We start from the raw sequence: 7703 nt of genomic DNA, 5'->3' as shown, positions 1-7703 counted from the left end.
AGATGAGTAAGACTGACAGAAAAGGATTAGATGTGGGGTGTGGGAGTGTCATTTTAGGCAAAGGGAACAGTGTGTGCAAAGGTCCGATGGTGAAGAGGAGAAAGAATGCCAGTGTATTCTTCCTAGAGCAGGGGTCAGTCAATAGACTTTTTCTGCAAAGGGCCAGATATGAATATTTCAGTCTTTCAAGCCATATGGTCCTTGTAGTAACTACTCAACTTTGCTGTTGTAGTGCAAAAGCAGGCATAGACATGTAAACAGATGGCTGTGGCTGTATTCCCATAAAACTTTATTTTACAAAAACAGGGTCCAGTTTGGCTTAAGGGCACTAGTTTGCCAACCCCTATTCTAGAGCATACTAAGAGAATGATGGTATGTGATGAAACTGATGAGGTAGGTACAACATTCTTATGAGGCTAATATTAGTTTCTCCATTTTATGGATGTGGAAATTGTGGTTCAGAGACATGAAGTAACTTGTCCAAGGTCACCCAGCTGATAGTTGGTAGATCATGATATAAAAGCAGTCTGTTTGACTCCAAAGATCATGTCCCTTTCTTCTTTGAAAAAAAAACTATTACTTATCTGACTACAGACATAACCATCATTCAAATATCAGACATTTCATAAGTATATAATAGAGATGATCCATGCCTTCAAAATCTCAACTTTTCAAAAAATCTCACAGGCAATAATTTAGTATGTATTCCTCCAACTACTTTTTTCTGTAGATATAACATATATTATCGTTCTATTTAAAAGTAAAAATGGGATTATATTGGTCACAGTGTCTACAACATCCTTTTTTTTTTTTTTTTTTACTTACCAGTATAACATGGACATTTTTCCATGTCAATATCAAGATACATGGACTTACCTAATTATTTATAACGATGCATCATAGTTCATTAAACAGTTTAACCAGTTTCCTGTTGATGGATATTTGGGTGGTTTCCAATGTAACTTTGAATATACTTGCCTGATATCTTTAGGTGATTGAGTAACTCCTGTGGTCATACCAACTCTCCTATGCTGTCTTTCAAGTGATGTTCCACACAGCAGGCTTTTGGGGGTTACATGGGTATCTTGGGGTCATTTTACTTCTTAAATATATAAATAATGACAGGACAGCTTTGAATAAAAGATTTGTTCAGTGGAACAATTCTTATATATCAAAGAAAAATTCTGATATCTTGGAAAATCTGTTTTCTCACTCAGTATATGAAATATATTTTATTCCACGAATATTTTCTTAAGTGTCTACTCTGTGCCATGCACTGCCTGATGCACTGGGAACACTGATGAACAAGACAGACAAGGTCCTTGTTCACCTGGCCATTATATTCTTAATTACTTTTACTTTATTCAGGTTGTACTATCTTGATCCACCATAGAAAACATAAATTTACCTCATATTGAGAAGCTAACTTTAGCTGACTATGAAATAAGGAGACAATAAGCTTAGAATTTTTTTTTTTTTTTTTTTTTTTGCGGTACGCGGGCCTCTCACTGTTGTGGCTTCTCCCGTTGCGGAGCACAGGCTCCAGATGCACAGGCTCAGCAGCCATGGCTCACGGGCCCAGCCGCCCAGCAGCATGTGGGATCTTCCCAGACCGGGGCACGAACCCATTTCCCCTGCATCGGCAGGTGGACTTTCAACCACTGTGCCACCAGCGAAGCCCTAAGCTTAGAAATTTAAAGAGTTTTTATGATATTCTTCTCTCACACCTCAAATAACTCCAGGATATACCTGTTTGCTTCTTAAGTTGGATGTTTTTAGTATTTCCTTCATGTTTTAGTTAAGATATGAAGCTTCCTAATTTCAAAACTTACTACACTACAAAGTTATAGGAATCAAAACACTGTGGTACTGGCAGGAGGATGAACATATCAATAGAATAGAATTGAGAGTTCAGAAATAAACCTATCTATGATCAATTGATTTTTCACAAGGGTGCCAAGATCATTCAATGGAGAAAGAATAGTCCCTTCAGCAAACTATGCTAATACAACTAAATATTCACATACAAAAGAATGAAGTTTAACCCTTAACTCATACCACATACAAAAAGTAACTCATAATGGATCGAAGGCCTAAATGTATATAAAACTATAAACTATAAAGCTCTTAGAAAGAAACATTGAAGTAAATCCTCATGATTTTGGATTTGGCAATGGTTTCTTATATATGACACCAAAAGCACAAACAACAAAAGAAAAAAATAGATAAACTAAACTGCATCAAAATTTAAAATTTTTGTGTATCAAAGGACACTGTCAAGAGAGTGAAAAGACAACCCAAAAAATAAGAAAAATGTTTGCAACCAAATACTTGATAAAGATCTAGTACCCCAACTAAATAAAGAACACTTACAGTTCAACAACCCAATTAAAAGATGGGCAAAGGACTTGAAAAGACATTTCTCCAAAGAAGATATACAAATGTCCATCAACAAATGAATTGATAAACAAAATGTGGTATATTCATACAATGAAATATTATTCAGCCATTAAAAGGAATGAAATACTGATATGTGCTACAACATGGATGAACCTTCAAAACATTATGCTAAGTTAAAGAAGCCAGACACAAAAGGTCATGTATTGTATGGAGTATCCAGCATAGGCAAATATATAGAGACAGAAGGCAAATTAATGATTGCTTATGGATGGGAAAATGGGGAATTGGGAGGAGGGCAATACCTAGATATCTAAGGCTTTCTTTTTGATGCTGAAAATGTTCTAAAAAATTGACTGTGGTGATGGACCTATCTGGTTGTGACTATACTAAAAAAACCATTGAACTGTACACTTTAAATTAGTGAATTGTATAGTATGTGAATTGTATCTCAATAAAGCTGTTTAAAAAAGACAAAGAATATGTCACTATCAACTACAGCTGAACACATGCAAACTCTGAAACCCAGCAATCCTAGCCCTAGGTATATACCTAGCAGAAAATTATACACCTTTACCCAAAGACATGGGCAAGAATGTTCATAACAGTATTATTAAAAATAGAACTAGGGACTTCCCTGGTGGTCCAATGGTTAAGAATCCACCTTCCAATGCAGGGGACGCGGGTTCAATCCCTGGTCGGGGAACTAAGGTCCCGCATGCCATGGGGCAACTAAACCCACACGCGGCAACTAGAGAGAAGCCCGTGCACCGCAACTACTGAGCCCCGTGTGCTCTGGTTCCTGTGCACCACAACTGGAGAAGCCCACGTGCCACAACTAGAGAGAAGCCCGAAACAAAGAGCCCGGGCAATGAAGACCCAGCACAGCCAAAATTTTAAAAAAAGACCTAAAGTGGAAACTGAAATGCTCATCATCAGTAGAATGGATAAATTGTGACTAATTCAGATAATGAACCATATGAAGCAATGAAAAGGAACAAACTACAACTACATGCAACAATATAGATGAATCTCAAAAACACAAAATTGAGCAAAAGAAGCCAGGCTCAAAAGAGCACATTTTGTATGCTTCCATTTATATAAAGTTTAACACCCAATGAGCCTAATCTATGAAGTTAGACATCAGAATATTATTTACCCTCAGGGGTGTGGGTAATAACTGGAAAGGGAGAACAAAGGGGCTTTTGTGGGGCTGGTAATGTTCTATTTCTTGATTTGGATGTTTGGACATGTGTGTTCATTTTGTGAAAATTCTTCAGGATTTACACTTATGAATTGTGTATTTTCATGTCGTTATGTTATACTCTAATAAAAAGTTTAAAATTTTCAGAATAGTTTTGAAATCAGGTTTTTTTGTTTGTTTGTTTTTTATTTTTGGCTGTGTTGGGTCTTCGTTGCTGTGCACGGGCTTTCTCTGGTTGCGGGGAACGGGGGGGCTACTCTTCGTTGCATTGTGCGGGTTTTTCATTGCAGTGGCTTCTCTTATTGCGGAGCATGGGCTCTAGGCACGTGGGCTTCAGTAGTTGTGGCGTGCAGGCTCTAGAGCACAGCCTCAGTAGTTGTGATGCATGGACTTAGTTGCTCCGCGGCATGTGGGATTTTCCTGGGCCAGGACTTGAACCCATGTCCCCTGAATTGGCAGGCGGATTCTTAACCACCGCACCACCAGGGAAGCCCTGAGATCAGGTTTTTAAGTCCTAAGGATACTTCTCCTTTTTTTGTGGTCATTTCTTGATACTATTCCATTTTTTTCAATTCTGTAGTTATCACTCTATTTCTATTTTTCAATCTTTTCTTCCTAAGAGCAATCTTTTTCCTATTGTCTGAAAATTGTTGCGCTGATTTTGTAATAACAAGGCACTTTACTGCCATCTACTGGTAAATTACCATAATAAAGTTACACATTACAATGTCTACCAGTGAGTGGCACCCATTTACAAGTGATGTCCTCCTGCAAGACACCATTCGCCTAACCAAATGTGATAGCCTTGTCATTTGGCACTGTTGTGCTGAATCCCACAGAGAGTAGAATGTTATGCTCTCTAAGTGATTTTATTCTTTCTTCATTTTTTTTCCTGTTTGATGTTGTTCTTAAAAACATGGTTTTAAGTATTCACTATCAATCTTATCACTGCAAAGCTTAAGCCCATTGGACAAACATACGAAAATAGAAGTTCAATAAATGCCAATCAAATTGTTCACATCAAAGAATAATTGATTTGCTTTTTCTTTATCTGAATCTGAATCCAGAATAGTCCTTGATGTCTTAGGACTGCTTCTCTTGCTCAAAACATTTTGTGAAATAGCCTGGTAACCTCTTCAGAGGCCTCTATTAGTCTGCTGCTTGTTGAGGCTATCAAAAGTGCTAGGCACTCTTCTAAACATTTTATATCTACTAATTCATTTAATCCACTGCTAATTCATTTAACCTTCTAATCCTCATCTGTAAGGTACCCTTATTATCCACACCTTGCGGATGAGGCAACTGCAGCACAAAAAACTTAAGTTATATTACAGGTGATGATATTACAAAAATACTTTCTTTGGGGAGCTTATAGTCTGTTGGGAACACAAAACAAAAACCATGTAAGGATTTAAAAACAAACAAAATAAAGGAAAAAATACTTTGGACACTATAGGATGAGTCATTTTTCTTCCTTTTGGTCCAAGTTCCCTCATCTGTATGACGAGAACTTTGGATTTGCTCAAGGTCTCAGAACTTGAGGATTTTGACTTCAGAGCCCAATCTTGTAATCACTGTGCTCTACCTAGTGCCATTTCATGGCCTGTTTCTGTTCCTTTGCTGCCTTCATGTGGGCAACAAATATCTATGTTACCTATGCTCCTGCTATTTTCACCTATGGGATGTTTAGGTGCCCAAATGGGCCCCTGGCTGCTAGCTCCCTACAACCTTGCTAATACCAGGAAAACCTCCTTTGGTTTAAGGACATGAATAATAAAGCAAAAAAAAAATGAGGATATTGGCTCAGGCCCTGGCATATTTTTTAAAATTGTGATAAAAAATATATAACATAGGGGCTTCCCTGGTGGCACAGTGGTTGAGAGTCCGCCTGCCGATGCAGGGGACACGGGTGCGTGCCCAGGTCCGGGAAGATCCCACATGCCGCAGAGCGGCTGGGCCCGTGAGCCATGGCTGCTGGGCCTGCGTGTCCAAAGCCTGTGCTCCGCAACAGGAGAGGCCACAACAGTGAGAGGCCCGCGTACCACACACACACACAAAATATATATATATATATATAAAATAAATTTTGCCATTTTAACTATTTTTTCAGTGTATAGCTCTGTGGCACTAAGTACACTACATTGCTGTGCAATCATCACCACCATCCATCTCCAGACGTTTTTTATCTTTCCCTACTGAAACTCTGTACCCATTAAAGAGTAACTCTCCATTACCCCCTCTCTCCAGCTGTTGGCAATCAGTATTCTACTCTGTCCCTATGAATTTGACTACTCTAGGAACCTCATGTAAGAGGACTCATATAGTATTGTAGTTGTCCTTTTGTGACTGGCTTATTTCAAACTAGGCATAATGTCTTCAGGGTTCACCCATGTTACAGCACATGCCAAAATTTCCTTCATTTTTAAAGCTGAATAATATTCCATTGTATGTGTATGCCACATTTTATTTATCTACTCATCTGATCGACACGTGGGCTGCTTCCACCTTTTGGCTATAGTGAATAATGCTGCTATGAACATGGGTGTACAAATATATGTTTAAGTCCCTGCTTCTACTTTTTGGGGGTAAATATCCAGAAGCAGGATTTCTGAATCAGATGGTAATTCTATATTTAACTTTTTGAGGAAACTTCAAACTGTTTTCCACAGCTGCTGCTGTGGTAGTAACACAGGAACGTAGGTAAAAAATTATTAGGTATACACTTAAGAGGTTTGCATTTTCATGTATGTAAATCATACCTCACTTTTTTTTTTTTTGCGGTACGCGGGCCTCTCACTGCTGTGGCCTCCCCCACTGCAGAGCACAGGCTCCGGATGCACAGGCCCAGCGGCCATGGCCCACGGGCCCAGCCGCTCCGCGGCATGTGGGATCCTCCCGGACCGGGGCACGAACCCGCGTCCCCTGCATCGGCAGGCGGACTCTCAACCACTGTGCCACCAGGGAAGCCCCCATACCTCACTTTTTAAAAGTTAAAAGAAAAAGCTTAAAATTTTTTTTCCAGGCTCTTGTAAATCCTTTTGATGTTAATTTCATGGGCTCAAGGGCCTGAGGTGCCCCCTTTTGGCCACCTGTGGTTCTCTTTATTTTTCTCTGCCCTTTTGGGCCCAGCACAGTAACAAATATTTACTGAGCATCTCCTCTGTGCCAGACCCTGTGCTATGTGCTGAGGAAACGGGGGTGAGCAAATTCGATAACGTCTCCCTCCTAATGGAGTCCACATCCTCATGGTGAAGACAGGCAATAACCTAGTGAGTCCTATTGAGGACAAGTAAGAACCTGCTTGGGGAGTCCTCAGGGAAGATGTCCTTGGGGTAGTGGTATTTGAGCTGGGATCTGAAGGCTGATAAATTATCTAAGGTGGTGGTGGGGGAAGCATTTCAGGAGGAAGGATCAGCATGTGCAAGGGCCCTGAGAAGGAAGTACAATGTGTGAAGGTCAATGTAGTTACAGTCCAGAGAGCGGGGGAAGAGGGCCCTGAGATAAGTCTGGAGATGTGGGAAGGGCAACAGTGAGACATCTATCTGGCCTTTAACTTAAGAGCAATGTGAGTCATCAAACAGTTTTAAGTAGGGGAGAGACATGATCAAATTTCTGACTTAGAAACATTACTCTGATAGCAGGGTGGAGAACAGATTGGAGGGGAGCCAGGGAGAATGCGGAAAGGCCTTAGATGGCTACTGCACCAGTCGAAGCACATAGTGTGTACTCAATAAGTATTTGTGGAATGAGAGGACTCCTAACTCTTTTTCTTAGATGAGACCAATATGCCTGAGCTGTGCAATCAGTTAACAATCCACCTGCTCATCTAACATGATGCTTGTAATATACCCTTAACTCCCATTTTACAGATGAGAAAGCTGAGGTTGAGGCAAAGAAAATCGCACAACCATCAAGAGTGAAAGCCAGATCTGAATCCAGGCCTTTTCGTATGACAGGCATCAAGCCCAGTGCTGGGGAGGCCTCTTGATATTTGGGGAAAGGGGAGGGGGGCCACACTCCCCTGTACCCACGAGCTTGCTAGGGTGACAATGACGGGAAAAAGTAGAGGGGGACTTATAAGCAAATAATAAAGGCCAAAGGT

Source organism: Hyperoodon ampullatus (genome assembly GCF_949752795.1).
Source record: "Hyperoodon ampullatus genome assembly, chromosome: 14".
Lineage (NCBI taxonomy): Eukaryota > Metazoa > Chordata > Mammalia > Artiodactyla > Ziphiidae > Hyperoodon > Hyperoodon ampullatus.
Note: the sequence above shows the minus strand (reverse complement) of the source record.